Genomic DNA, 16202 nt, shown 5'->3' on the forward strand with positions numbered 1-16202 from the left:
GATTGTAATCAAAAATTGCCTTTTTATTTCCCAACCAGCACCATGTATCAAGCGTTAAATACTCACTGTAGCACCAATGATTTTGTTTTTCTGTTGTTTCCAATAGAAAGAAAGTTTCTCCCAGGTAATCAGCACCCTATAACCTCTTCCTGTGATGCTGCAGGCCTGTATTTGCACTGCTGATGTCAATCCAGCAGGAATGATGGGTGTGTGCTGGATTACTTCAAATGTTTCCAAAGGCTGGCAGTAAGGAAGAAAGCATCTCACTCTACTTATCTGTGTGAAGTTCTTGATAGCCATCAGCAAACTAAAGAAAGAAATTGAGAACAGGCATAGGAAGGAGAAAAGCGTTCAATATGGACAGCTTTGCATTTAAAATATTATCACTTGCTTCAGTTGAAGTAATGATTCTTTTAAGCTCAAAAATAATTGGTTTGCTCTGTTGTGCTTCTTTTACAGAAGAAAACTTTTCCTGTAGCATTTTATCCTCTTGTTTAAATACATTTCCCATATAATAAACACTTCTTTGAGCACATGGATAACAATATGACTAAGATTCTTGCAAGCCTGTCCAAAACCTGCTCTTTCAAATACAGTCTCACAAGCTCTGAGTGTTTACTGACTTAGAGGGGAAGGATTTGGTCCTGAAATGATTCTAGGATAGATGTTTTCTATCCTCATGGCAAAGTACTGTAGTGCTTTTGATTGGCTCCTTGGTGTTAGAGATTTCCTACAGTGCGCATATTCCAAGGCCTGGTACTTTTGGAAAACAACGTATTTATTCAGAAGACACCATTTTAAAGACTCTTGTCAAGTACTTTGACCTTCCTTCCTCTCACAGTTTTTTTGGTTATTTTTTCATCTCCTTTGCTTCTTTCAAAGCTGAAGATATTTTAAAGCCATGTAACAACCAACCAGCACAGCAGAAATAGCAGTCGAAAGAATTCAGGCCTGTGGGAATGTGAAGGCATCTTCTGGATAAATAAACCTCACATAAGAGACAACACAAGTAAGCTGTAGAAGCAGCTGAAATATAGTACTTCAGAGAAAAGTATAAAGGAGAGGCAGAGGAGTGGGGGTGAGGCAAAAATAACCAATAGCCTTCTTTATTCATTACTGTTCTGCATCTAATGTGATCTTCCCACAGACTGAGGTATGAGATAAGCTGGCACCAACAACAATTATTTCTATAAAGCAGAAATCCAATGATTTCACATACCACCAACTAAATCATGCTTGTGAAGTGATGCAACAGACTAGATTTCTTTTGTCTTTATTTTTGTCTCTCCTCAGTCTCTCTCTAGTACACATACACGTGTGCTGACAGTGCAATCCTGGTACAGTGAGGGGTCAGACCCAGTTGTTTCTGGACACGTGCATCTCTCAGCTCATGATCTGCCCTTTGCAGCTGCCAAGAATTTCTCAGGGCTGACCGTAAGCAGTGCAGAACCAAAAAAATCCAGAAATGCCTGGGAGCATTCTAATCCTTTGCCTGGAGGAGCAAACAGGCTCTGCCAAGTTCCTACTCAGACACGGCCATGTGCCACTTTCTGTGGTAGTCGCGCAATTCTTGAAGGGGCAGAATTGAGCTGTATCCCATAAGGCAGCCCCTGTGTGGCTGCAGTTGTCATGAGGCTGACTGGTGAATGCTCCCACGAGGGTGCTACAATGACAGATGGAGGAGGGGGTGTGTATTTCTTAGATGTTCTCCAGTCTTTCTAAATATTTGGTTTTTCCATTTCTGAGCACTAAAGCATTCATGTTTTAACTCAAGTCAGCCATGAATTACTACAAGATAAAACAAATCTCCTTTATAGAACTACTCCAGGAACAGAGCAGGGTTTTACAAGCAGGTATTAAAGCCTCTTTTATGCTAAGCTGATACGTCCTGCGTGGACCTATTTGCAAGCAATGACTCCTGTGCACTTTGTAGCCACCAATACACCTCTTTCCTGAAAAACTGCTAAGCCCTCCTTGCCCCACTGGCAGAAATCTACCTTAATCAGACACATCACTTAACTCAATGAAAAGTTTCTAGATATTGAGGCAAAATTTTCTCCATTAAAGATCTTTCCTGAGCTGGGTTGACTGTTGGGTTATATCTCAGCTCTCACCAGCTCCACAAAATCATACTCTCAGATCCCTCCCTGCAATTATCATTGCTGTTTTTGATGGAATTCTCTTCCCTTTGTTTTTTCACTTTTCACTTTCAGTAGACAAGACAATAAATGCACTTAACTGTAAGGGAGGTCAATCTTTACAGTGCACCATTACATTTGATTTAAAATTACAGTAACATCTATGGTTCCTACAAAGTAGGAGCTAAAAGTAAAATGTTTATTAAGTAATTCTTATAATGTATAACATCTATATTACATTAGCATATCACATAAACGTTAGCTACAAGTAACAGCTTTTTAGCTGCATTTAGCATATTTTTTCATATGATAAGATTAAAGTTTTTTGAAAATTCACATATGAAAAGAGAATTCTGTAAGATGCCAACTGAGGAAACCTGTAATGTTGAAATGTGATAACAAAATTGCAAACAGCATTAAGTTAAAGAAAATGTAAAATTATGATGAAAACTAATTCTTTATATCTAATTTTATTAATGTTTTAAAACATTAAAACATAAAAGAGTCATATCTCATTCATGACAATTTTTAATAGAAGAATAGCGTTCATAAAGAAGAAAGACTAGGATAGTCAGCTATGGTATTTGATTCAATTATATCGTATAGAGACCAAACCTTATTTCTTTTCTCTCATGAAACATTTCAGATAGCAGAATGGCTGATTTGTACAGACACAGCTGTAGAGTAGACAAGTACCTGCTTCTTTTACCATATATTTTTTATATTGTAGCAACAAGAGTAATTACTATGGTATAATGTTAGCGTGCTACGTTTTATTGTTACTGTAAGTAGCAGTTTGAGTAACGTGCCATATAATTTCAGATTGCTATTAGCAAATGCAGAACAGAATTTGGAAAACATAATCCCTGGCAAAACTAATGTTAGTCATGGCTAATATTATTTTATAGATTTTTGAGTTTGGGTTCCTACTACCTTTATGTTTGTATCTATAGTACAAGGTCATGTATAGCACTTTACAACTGTGAAAAAAAATCAGGGACATTATTTACTTATGTAGAAAATCCACTTTCTTATCAGTACACCTCTGCGAAAAGCTACATGCGTAACAGCTCAGAAGAGCTCTAGAGAAAATGAAAATATGACCAAGCATATCAACTTATCTATGCCGTTGTCCATACCAGAAACTGTGGCACCTCAGTGTTTTCTAGCATCCAAATTGCACTTTCAGAAAGTGGTGAGCAGCAAGATATCTCTGTGCAGCAATCCAGAAGGTTTATGATGCATCTTCTGGTCTCTCTCTGGCCCATTTCCTTAATCATGAGGCTGATCACTGGGGCAATTTTTAACAGTTCCTGTTACATTTCATTTTGCTTTCCTTGGAAACCATAATGAATCTTCGCTTTAGATCCCCTCCAACCTCTAAATCAGCTACTCTTCTCCCAGCAGCCGTGGGCACAGAGAGGACCTTGCAAGCACTGTTGTGTTAAAGGCACTGGAGTGTGAAGCAAAATAATTAAATGGGGCTGACATAGTTTTCAGAGAGGCTTTCTGATCTATCTGTGACAATTAGGCAGCCTCTAAGTGCTCTATAGCCACTTACCAGTAAGGAGAGTCTGTTCAGACATAGCCTTAGAGTTTCACCCTGCTGAAGATACTTTTTCCCCTCAAGCCCTTTTTTTGCTACTTTCAGAGGAGGAAGAGGGCTGGGAGCTCACAGAATGCTCCTGCTAAGTGCCTACTGGACAAGAGGAGAGAAGGCTCTGATGCAGGAAATCCCGGATCCCCAGGTTTCCTTTCTTGGCCTCTTCCTTGCCGCTACATCACCCCACAGTGATGTGTCACAGCCCTGGATTGAAACATGACTGTGGCATCTGAGGCTGCTGGCATAGCTCTGACCTTGCTGGTTGGGCAAGCTGACAATTAACCTGTAGATAATTTTGAGAAGCTTTTATTTTGTCCCCTTGCCCTCAAAAATCAGGAAACTCTTGTATGTAGCTAATGAAAGGAATGAAGGAAAAAAGGGCTACTAATACGACTAATTAACAAGCGGGGCTGAAGAAGAGTGTCATGTGCTATAAATCAAATGAAATACAGCTTTTAAGTTGAGGCCATTAATTACATGGTTGAATTGAACTGTGTGTATAGCTCACCTGTGGGGCAAGAACGATTGCCCATCAGAGTCTCAGTGTCTACAGGAAAATACAAACTAAATTTGACTTCAGGAATAGAAATATTTACTTGGTGATATTCCCGATAAAAAGAACCAGGTGTCAGAATCCCAAAAAACAACAAGGGACCTACCATGTCCATTAGGTAGAATATAATCTCTTTAAGCCTAAACAGGTGGGAATGTGTTCTACCAATCAAGGATGGAACGCTGCCTTGGCACACTTCTTGGAGAGGTTAACATTAATGCATTCCTTTACTGTTGGCCCATGACTGTGGAATTTACTGGTTTTCTTTTTTTTATCTCTCTCTTTTGAGCCTGTCTGAGAAATTCAGACAGAGTGGATGGTAACTTGGTTGGATGATTAATACTACTTTCTGTATTCTCCCTGATAAATGCACTTTTGTTGATTTGAGGATATCAGTGAGATAAATGTTGGCTTTGCTTTACCCAGCCTACACAAGATGTGGCATATACACCTCATCAGTTTTTCCTGTGCTGTATAAGAATACATTTTCCCAAAGTGCTCCAGTTTAATTCCTCACCTCAGTCCAGCTACTGAGAGCTGATGGCACACAAAGCGCATGCAAGTGTGAATACATTTCCAGGCAGGCAGAATTTCCCACAGCAGTATCAAGCTGTATTTTTATCCTTAAGAGAATAAAAATTCCCTTCAGAAGGGGAATAACATGGCTAACAAATTTGTCCCAGGTTTCAAAAAAGATTGGAAGTGCTACTGACAGATTAAATATACGAGTCAACTATTCAAAGATCTACAAAGAATGGAGAGTTTTCCTGCGGAATTCCTAGTCTATAAAAGCAAAATAAGCTTTTCTCAGTACAAAGGTATAGTAAAGATCTATCCTGAAGGAGAAGCGCAGTTAGAAGATGCCACAGAATCTGGTTTAAAATTTTTATTAATTAAACTTTGCCAAGACAGAATGTTTTGTCCTGTGGCTGAAAACATCATGGCACTGAGTATGGAAAATGAGGATCTTGGTAGAATTTTTCTGACACCTACATGACTTTCATAAAATTATCTGTGCGTGGATAATTTCTCTCCTGTTAAGACTTTTTGAAGAAGTAGTCAAAAGGAAGTCTCATGTTGTCATGATAAAACATCTTATAACTCTCTTTCTTTCATTGGATATTTTCAAGAAAGCCAAGTTTTTTCTGAGCTTTCTAAGCCTAGGAGTTCTTATCAATGTCCACACCTGGCCAAGAGCTGGGGAGAAGACGTCACAGATTTCGTTCTGTCCTGCCTACACTTGGAAGTCGACGGGCAATTTTTAACTCTGCAGTAACTTTTTCCAAAAGAAAATCTATTGATGTTTTGTACCTCCAAATGATGTGGATATAAAATCTTAGTCCTTTAGCTCCTTTTGTTTTCAGGAGACAAAGTCTGAAAAAAACCCTATTCTCCCTATTTTCTTCCTCCTCTCTTCCTGATCTCTTTAGGAAGAGGAGAAAATCCCAAATAAAAACAAAGAGAAACTTCACCTGTAGGCACTGTGAGTTGTCTGGGGAGATGCCACTGAATTTGATAAAAGATGAGTACGAATAATCTAAAAGGATGCTCATTCAGTCAGATGCTCATAAATTCAGCACCTCAGTAATTCTACTCACAAAAGTAGAATTACTCCTGATTTACACTGGTGCCATTCAACCTCTCTCCATGACTGAATGATTGCAGAGCCATCCAGTGGGCCATAATGGAACATTTCTTAAAGATAAATCATAACAAAAAATATGGAAACTCAATAGGATTGCACATTTTCTTTGCTGTATCTCAAACTCAGTTGTCAAAATTCTTTCCAAGCACTCCATGCCTTGGTGCATTACTCCTCATCCTTAGACATTCTGAAACTTGGTCATTTGGAGGGGCTGAAAATATTTGAGCTAAAAGGTCACAAATTCTAATAATCTATGAAAGTATAAAATAATGCAATTTCTAAAACCTTGTCTTTTGCTTGAATTGTTTGCTTCTTTATGCATGTCCAAACTGCATAAATGCTATACTGATTAAACCAAAGTTAAACTACTGTCAGTTCCTGATGGATAATCTTCAAACATTAGCATACTACTGGAAGAGGTATCTAATGTATTTGGTAGGAATTAAGCTGTTAATATTTTATCAGCTCAAGTTAATGATATATACACTATTAGTGCTTCTGCCTGTGTTCTCGTAATATTTTTAATTTATCACTCTGGAAATGTCTGGTTTGGTACTGTGATAGTAACCGGTAATTCAAGTACCAAGTAACTTAACAAAGCATTCTTCCAATATATGTGTTTTAAAGTTAAGCTAATGGGTTAACGCAGAGAGAGGCCAAGAACGGACAAACAGGAGTTGGTGAAAATGTTTCCTCTTTTCTGTCTGTTTTGTGCTCCCTTCCTTTACAGAAGTGGAGAACCTGGGGATAGATAAGCTACAGCTGAGTGTGAGCTGTTCCTTCCCAGAGTTCTCCAGATGAGGCCGTAGATATCTTATTGAGAAGGTGTCCATGCCACTGTGAAACATTTCAGAAAAGCCTCTGTGAGAAGTAGCTGTGAATGAAGACATTTCTGCCAGATCTGTTACTGCTTTCTTTACTGTAAATAGAAAACTTTACTGCAAATACAATACTTATCATTGGCAAAATGGCTACAAAATGCACTCATATTCTTGTAGGTTTTCCAATAAAGGCAATAACAAACAGACGGCAAGAGGAAAATGTAACCATAGGTAAGTCTCTTTGTAAGTAGGTAAGCTGGTATTTGTTTTTGTTTCTTAATATAAGGTTAATCATTTTGTATAGCTTGTGTTAGAGTTTTACCTGTGGGCATGAGGCATAAAAACACTCACAAATCTAGATATCAATTGAATCAGTTTGGGAGAGTCTAAATGGAGGACCTGAAGAAATTTTATTCAAATATTTTCCTTCCCAACAGGCCTGATGAACATTCAAATCTTAATTTATATATTAAATCTAACTGCAGATCAGAATGAATGACCAGTGAAATCCTGAACTTATTTACTTAGACTTAGAACTATTTATTTAGACATCAGAAGCTTTGTATTCAAAATTAACTGTGCCACTATAATCTTAAGATCCCTTGTTAAGGCAGTAGGAGTCCTGGGACTTATTTATCTTGCCTAATCACACACACAGCAACCACTTTCACAAAATTTATGTTTCTTACATGATGTAGTTTTAATAGCTAACCTTACTTTATATAAAACCCCTGAAATAAGGGAAGAATAACAGGTATATTTAAAACAAGTATTTACTGATACATCATCCTTCAACCAGCCCAGATGTATAACAAACCTTGCAGGTATGGCAAGTAATATGAGCCCTTCTCTAAAACCTTTGCAATGGTGATACTTTTATGCATTCAGATGACTTAGGGACCTCTCTGAATACCAGGGAAAGCAGAAGCCATAATTTGATTGACTTCAGTTAGATTTGGATTAAGATCTGGCAGAGGGCAGTCCCTAGCCATAAGCAGATACTGGAAATGCACATGGGAATTCTTCTTGGCCTTGAGTCGCAAATGTCTTCATATGGTCATTACCAATTTTGTAAGCTCTCATGCTGGCTGAGTGCCCAGCAATAGGCAAGTTGAGGACAGAGAAACAGAAGTGTACACATCTTCCATGCAGATTTCAGAGGTGCTGGAATATTCATGTTCTCTGTTACAAACTTGTATTATATTTAGTGGAGAAGCAGGTATGAGATGAGAGAGTACTATATGTTATCATTAATTTATAAAACATAGTGGCTAATGATTTCCTGTGAGGTAACACGACAGCCTCTTAATCTTTTTGCTGACTGCATCATGATTAGTGCATGCTCCTCTGAAGTGCTGAGCAAGCCTCGATTCCTTTGACCCATGTGGAAGCTAAAAGCATTAAGCACCCAGTGCAATATTACTGCTCCACCATGCAGATGTCAGAGTGGTTCTGCCCCCACGAGTACCTTCCTCACAGCAGGGTGCCGCTTCCAGAGCAAAACACCAAATGGCAACATAGAGAGTCATAATAATTAATAAACCAATAGACCAGTACTTCTTTGAACCCAAACCATTCTATGATTCCATGATTCTCTTGGGAGGAGTACATATTTGCACCATCAGATTAATCTAGAAAGGCCCGTAGGTTGTTGGCATAGTGGTAAGTAAACAGTAGGGAATGAGACCATCATTGCTGATATCTCCTCACTTGGGATGAGGCTCCAGCTCTGGATCTGTGGCTTTGTCCCTGCTGAGCCCATCAAGCAACATTAGCCCTTAAAATCTGCCAGCCAGGAGTGGGGAGGCATAGAGCAGCTGCAGGATGCTGCTCACCAGCCTGTTAGCAGAACAGAATGCATCTGTGTGCATGCGTTCCTCCTGGGTCTACAGACAGTGGAGCAATTGTCTCATGCCTAATTGTGCAGTACACATGGCTAACAAGTAATGCTCTATTTAAAGAAACAGGCAATCCTCCTTTCCAGAAGGTGTTGTAACACTGAGACCAAATATCCAGAGGGAGAATTTTTTTCTCTTTCTTTTGCCTTTTCATTTTAAACTAATTAGAAACACTGCAGATTCAGCCATCTATAAAACACATCTCAAAAGGAATTTGATTTGGTTTTGTGACATGACTGCATGGTTTTTGTTATGCATGGCAGGTATGGTTGGAATCCAAGTATGAAAATTGTGTTTTACTCTACAGACTCCTGGGTAATGAACTAAATGGCATTAGAAACATTATCTACCATAGGAAAATGACAGAATATGAAGGTCTTTTCAGAAAACCCACATTAAAAAACAAAAAAAAAAAAACAAAAACAAAACTGTTGAAGAAGAGCAAATAAGCCTTTTTCCTGTTTGTATATCTACTATTTAGTGATAGTTGTGTCACTTTTTTTTTTTTTTTTTTTTTTTGTCAGGGAGAGAAATACCTGCATTAGAAGTTAAATTCCAGTCTGTCCCATCTCTGCAGCATTCACAGCCTCTGCTCTTTGATTGTCCAGCTTCAGCATCCCAGGGCTGCAGCACAAAAATCACAATGTGAAAAAGGGGAAAATGTCATCCTGGGACTTGTCCTTACATAGAGTCAGGACAATAAAAAGGCTTTCTAGACAATGATATCAGTACTCAGGCTCTCTGAATCTGTCTTTTTCCCCAGCTCTTTCATAAAAGTTTGGTCTGTTGCTTTTTTCTTTTTCTTTCTTAAATTCAGAAGCTGTTATTTTTAAGATGATTAAACTTTAGACCTCCAAGGGAAACTTACTTTCATCAGATGAATGACTAGTGCTTCAGGAAACAAATTTCCTGGTTAAAACTTTCAAGGAGGAAGTCATCACGTTCAAAATATCTAACAGCATTAGTGTTAGTGACAAGCCTGGCTGCATGTACATAAGCATTTGTCCAAATCTGTGTAAGCCTGCAATATTAATTTGTATTTTTGAGGGTAGCTTTTCCACTAGGTAATTGAATTTAAAAAAATACAGCCAAGAGCAGACCAGGCTTATCTCTAATGTGCTGCTACTGGCTCAGAGCATTATCCTGAAAGGCCACTGACCCCATAACCTCTGGTTCCTGGTCACTGGCATGAAGTACCAGACAGCAGTGCTTGCATAATACTGCTTTCATATTGCGCCATTTGGAGAGACAGGTCCTGACCTAGCTAGGGGACAAGGCAGTCAGAAAGGGTTCCTTCAGGGCAAGGTTCTCCCACATTTTTTTCCTGTTGACCCCATAAAATTTCTGAGCTCACCCACAGGTGCCATGATCTCTTTATTTCTCATTCTGACCTTGCTCATCACCTAGGCTCCTCCATCGTGGGCAGGGACCATGCAAGCTCTATGCTGGGATGTTTTCCAAGTATGCACTGCTCTTTGTATAAGGGAGCCTCCAGCCATGAAGCACAAACACAATCTTAAAAAACATCCTTGCAGTAATTCTTGATAAAAGCAACAATGAGTTTTATGTGTATGCAGAGGACTCTTAAAGAAGTATTAAGAATATGTCACATGCCTAACACTTATTAACCAGGAAGCTCAAAGAGGTGGTTTCTTTTTTTTTTTTTTTAATCCTTTGCCTACAGAAAATGCAAGAAAATCATCAGGACACACAGAAATGTACAGCAGAAATGTACAGAAATAATCCTAATCAACATTCAAGTTTAGTACTTTCCTTCAAATACAAGTTTTATCTGTGTGAAAAGCAGAATGTCAGTATACAATGTGATGTATACTTTTTTTATACCCTCTGTACTGTAAGACACACCATGAGAGTGATAACTGTAATTGTGTAAAATCTTCTGAAGATCTTGTTAGCGTTCAAAGAAATTGGATAAATTAGTCAACACTGAGCTAGCAGCAGGAGCCCAATGAACAGCTGACTGAGGGAAGGAACTGTTCCACTCTGCTCTGTGGTGTTGTGATCTCATCTCAAGCACTATGTGCAGTTGGGGCACCACAATATAAGAAGGACATGAAGCTATTAGAGAGCATCCAAAGGAGGGTCATGAAGATGGAGAAGTGTCTGGAGGACAAGATCTATAAGATGTGGCTGAGGTCCCTGGGTTTGTTCATCCCAGAGCACAGCCGGCTGAGGGAAGGCCTTGTGGTGGCTGCAGCTCTGTACAGGGAGCAGAGGGGCAGCACTGAGCTCTGCAACACAACCAAGTAAAACGTATGGAGCTGTGTCAGGGGAGGGTCAGGTGGGAGTTAGGAAAGGTTCTGCATCAGCAGGTGGTGGGCATGGAACAAGCTGCCCATGGCTGCCGGAGTTCAAGAAGCATTTGGGCAATGCACCTCAGAACACACCTTGTCAATGTGAAATGCGCCTCCGTGCCAAAAGTTCCTCTTGTGTGAAAAGTTAGCTTTCCTGTCACTTGGCAGAGGTAACAGCAAAGGGACAAGGTAATGAAAGACTTACCCAAATGTATTAAGCCTTGACTTGCATTCCTTGGAGAAAGAAAAACTGGGATGGGTGAGAAGGATCCCAGGGCGCCTCCTCCTGGCAGGGCACAAAATGGCGGAAGCAGGTGCCTGCGCTGAGGCCCTCACGCTGACTGGACGAGCTGTAAAGGAAGTTGTCCAAAACATACCACAATGTAAAATTGAACGTTTCTTACGCGTGATTGTGAAATGATTGATTTTGTTACATATACAAAGAGCTCCCTAGTGCTAGCTGCTTATTTTTCTTTTCAATTTTAAACAATGAACTCAAGTTTTTGCATGATTGCTGTGATGTCTGCTTCTGCCAGATACACAGATCAGACACAAGTCTGACTTCTAGAGATGTCTTGATCTTGCATTTTATTATTAGTATTGGTCTTTCATTTTAATTTCTATTCAAATCCAAAGGATAATCATAATGATTGCAGTAGATGTTAAAAAGGGATTTTTAAAAACATGTTCGACATTAGCTGAAAGGACCCTTTCAATATTACTCCTGATTGTAGTCCCAGCATTTCTAGTTTTTTGCTTTATGTTTTCAGTTTTCTATGTAAGAGATCAGAGAACTTGGCACTATTTAAAAGTATTTATTTTAATTCTATTTTCCAAGGCAATAGCTATGCTTCAGTAAGTTCTTTTTTTTATGATTTACCAATTACAACAAAACACTGCATGATACCTAATCCAAAACTCGGGGAACATTTTTCAAAGAAATATTCAGCTTCTCAGAGATTCAAATACTTTCTATTACCAAAGAAGTGAAATCAGAAAGCTGTAGCAGTATTTAATGGAAATTGAAGAACAGGAATCTGTTACTTCTTTTATTTTTTTAATCCCTGGATTTCTGCCTGGATGTTGTTTCCCGTGAAGCATCCTCATCTGCTCTCTAATTTGAAGGATCAGTTCCACACAGAAGATGTGGTGTAGTACAGGGATCTCCACACAAACAGCACTAGGAATTTCTGGTAGCATCTCAGAATCCCTGGTGTATATGCATGTGTGTGTCTAAAACTGTGGGAGGGAAAAAGAAAGGAGAGCAATTCCTTTTAGAAAAATAAAATAAAAATTGGCTCTTTCTTTGGAAAGTCTTCTCGTAAAAATATTAATTTTGTCAAGAGGCCAATACTCTGTCAAAACAGTTTGGATCAAACATCTTTGATTAGCCCTGGTGCTAATGAAAATCCAGTTCTGTAATTTGTATAATGCAGTACAGAACACAGTCAGTGTCCTAGCTTGAGTATGCAATGAGGGGGCACGGTTTCATTTTCTCAGTTCCTAACATGAATTCAGTAAAACTATTGACATGAAAAGGTTGCTACTTATAAATGTTTGCAGATTGAGGCTTTAATTTCAAGCAATTTTGATCTGGAAATCATTTAGAACCAATGAAGCACTATTTTTACAACTGTTTTCTAGAATTGAACAAGTCTCAACATATTGAAAATTTTTTTGAATATTCACTTATGGCCATACAAAAGTGATTACTTGAAGTACGATGATTTGAGAGTGATTTCTCTAAGTATGTGAGTGAGCTGGAATCAGAGCAATTGGAAATGGAGAACTTGACTGTGCAGCTACACTTTGTAGGCAGATTTGCTGGGACTGTACTTAAGATGTAAGAAGACTGTCACCTGGGTAGCATCTGCAGACTCCCAAGCTGATGTCTGCCAAAATCCCTTCCTTTCTCATTTCATCATGAGAGAAATGGGGAAGCCAAGAGGAACACAAGAACAAAAGACCGTCCTGGTTGCACATCATTACAAGAGCAGAGAAGAACAAAAATCAGTGTGATCTGCTTAGAAGCTGCTAGTTTTATCACTGTCTTTCCTTGAGCTGTTCGCTTTCAAGAATCTCCAGGGAGCTCTGCTCCTCATCACCACAACTCCAGTTCCAGTGGCTGTACTGACCTCTATGGTGCCTAAAAAAAATATAACAGCAGCTAATCCATTTCAGTCATCTCTGATTAGCTGGAATAAGATGGCCACTTGTGGATATTATAACAACTCATAAGAAGTTTGCTGCTTGTTAGCTCTTCCTATTGAACTCTATTATATTGCTTTTCATTAAAACTTATCTTCTGATCTGTGAAGCAACAAAGCATGTCATTTTCTTCATTAGTAATATTGTCCAAGATGTACTACATTTGAAGTCATTTTGCTGAATTTATCTAATATTTTAAATCCACACTTCCAGAGCTGGCAGTTGATCTGGCTATTAGGCTCTGCTAATATTTGTGCTGTGCTGAGGGAGGAGGAATTAAAGGTAAAGAGAAGAGAAAAACAGAGGAATCTATTTTCCTAAATTTGTCACCAAAGCTTGACAAAATAATTTGCAGATAAGAACAGAAGTGGAAAGGAAAAAAAGAGCCTCAATTTGTGTATCTGTGTTAGGAAGGCTTTGCATCTATCTGATCTATGGACTATGAGCTTGTGCGAGCCATTATTCACTGCAGGGTGGGGAAAGGAGAGATAGTATTCAAACCCATGGATCCAGAAGCATTTTACTTCACTCTTACAGCACATTTATAAGTTAGATCATTAAGAAATCTTCCTAGTGACTCTGAAGATCTATATAAAAGCCTATGTGATATTAAATCATTGCTTATATTAGAAGAAGTATACTTTTTTCCCCATCAGGAAATCCAAAGATTAGCAGAAGTAAGATTTCTTGCTTGTAAACAAAAAATGCTATTTTAGGATGTCTTGGTGGGTCTGCACTGTGTTTAAGCAGCTCCTTCATATTTTACCTTGTAGTCATCAGACACATTCACATTACTACTGAGCAAGCTCTAACACTAAACAAATCATTGTTATTTGATTACCTTCATAGTTACTTTGTTTGACAATTTGGAAATCATTAAGATACAGTAGCTGTTTAATCAACAATTGCATATAGCATGGAATACAATGTTTTCTAATTTTGTTCTACTATACTGCTCAGATGCAATGCCTCTGATGAATGTGGAGATTAATTATACATTAATTATTATCTATTTATAACACAGGTCATAAAATGAGTTTTTGTGACCTCATTACCATGCTACATTCAATCTAATTAACCAATACAAAGGCTGTTTCAAAAAACTATTGTAACCTTGAAGTGATAGATTCACTACACATGTACACCTGACATTTCCTAGATTGTTCCTACTGTAGGAAATTGATGGGGGAAGATTAAAAGCACCTATTAAAAAGAGAAAAATATACAGTTGCACAATCCACACCATGAGTCATTAGCACATTTTTCTGAAAAAGTACAATATTGCTCCTTTTTTTCTTTTAGAAATATAGATTTTTCTTTATATGTATTTAGATATTTCTAAGTATTCTTCTCCTCTCCTCTCCTCTCCTCTCCTCTCCTCTCCTCTCCTCTCCTCTCCTCTCCTCTCCTCTCCTCTCCTCTCCTCTCCTCTCCTCTCCTCTCCTCTCCTCTCCTCTCCTCTTCTCTCCTCTCCTCTCCTCTCCTCTCCTCTCGGATTGAAGTGAATGGAATAATACAATAGCCATTATAGGAAAGAAACAAAGTTACAGCAGAAGCTTCTGTTTTATAGTATTTAGTTATAAAAATAATGCAATATTATTTCCCCTTTCTGATAAACAGAAGCACAGAACAGTGATCTCAACCTCCATAAGCTTTATTTGGTGGATCTCATTTGAGTTACTTTAAAAAAAAAAAGTAAAAATTGAATTATCTTTTCTTTGTGGTGTGCTTTGCCTATATTTCTTTCTTTCTCACTCTGCCGTCTGTGTCAAACTTACTGCTTGCACAGAAATATGATTGCTGAGAGCAGGAGACAAAAGGCCCGCAAAGTCTGTTTGAGGAAACATTTTTAACTGTTAGAAAGGACAGGATTTCTCCTCTTTTGGATTTTCTCTGGAGGTCCATGGGTCTTGTGTTTGCTTACATTGTGTAATTATATACACATTTCTGTTTTTAAACATCAGCAATAACATTACAGCATAGCAATAGCATTACGGAAATGATACATACAGGACAGTATGTCAGAGCAGCTTAGTAATATTAAATATTAATTAAATATTAAATTAATATGCTGAAACTTGAGTTCACATCTTTGTATATTGAGGTCACATACAAATATATCTTTTACTCAAAACTGGTGAGTTCCCCAAAACTCTAAGTATAGCCTTCTTAGCAAGATTTGAACTCCTGAGAGTTCATCTGAATAAAAACGTATCTATACAGGTTAAACTGTGTGGAACCCCAAGTAGATAACTTCATTTAGAATCCTTTTTTTCTTTTTTTCTAAGTTAGATTATCTCTCTTAAAAAAAAAAAAAAAAATCAAAGTCATTCTTAGCAAGAGTAATCAGCGTTAAATTAGTGTTGCTATACCACAAGTCTGCACATCTAACTAAGCAGCGCATTTAAAATGTATATCTTTAATTGATTCTGACGACTTTTCCTGAGCCTGGGAAAATTCTGCGTTTTCTGTGTATTGTTTCTGGAGGCAAGCAGGTCTGACCTTGGCATATGAACAGGGAAAAGCTCACAGCTCCTGCGGGTTGAACTCTTAATACCTACATGAGGCTCAGAGATTAGTAACACCATACTGCTTACACAGTTCACTGGCCTTTGCCCAACGAACCCACTCTAGCTTCAGGAGACAGCTTTAGTGCTCTGAGTCTGCAGTGTTGCTCTATGCAGAGCCAATAAATTCTTGGAAGCAAATAAACTGTTTGCCAAAAACTGCAGTTTATTTTCACCCCCAAACTATTCACAGACTTAAGCAGAATGCAGTCAACATTTGTGTCTGGAAATACTTTTGGCCAAGAAAAATTTAAACTGTGATGCAACAAAGAACACAAAAGCAAGACCAGACTTTTACTCAATGACCCAGTGGGTCATGGTGCAACAAACCTACAGGAGACCAAGGCACAACTTTGGCCTGTGTATATAGGAAACAAAATCTATTTTTTCTTAAAAAAAGAATAAAAATGTATATATTAACTGTGAATTATGAAAAATCCTGGGACAGAATCCT

The sequence above is a fragment of the Tympanuchus pallidicinctus genome, unplaced genomic scaffold (genome assembly GCF_026119805.1).
Source record: "Tympanuchus pallidicinctus isolate F22 unplaced genomic scaffold, pur_lepc_1.0 scaffold2, whole genome shotgun sequence".
NCBI lineage: Eukaryota > Metazoa > Chordata > Aves > Galliformes > Phasianidae > Tympanuchus > Tympanuchus pallidicinctus.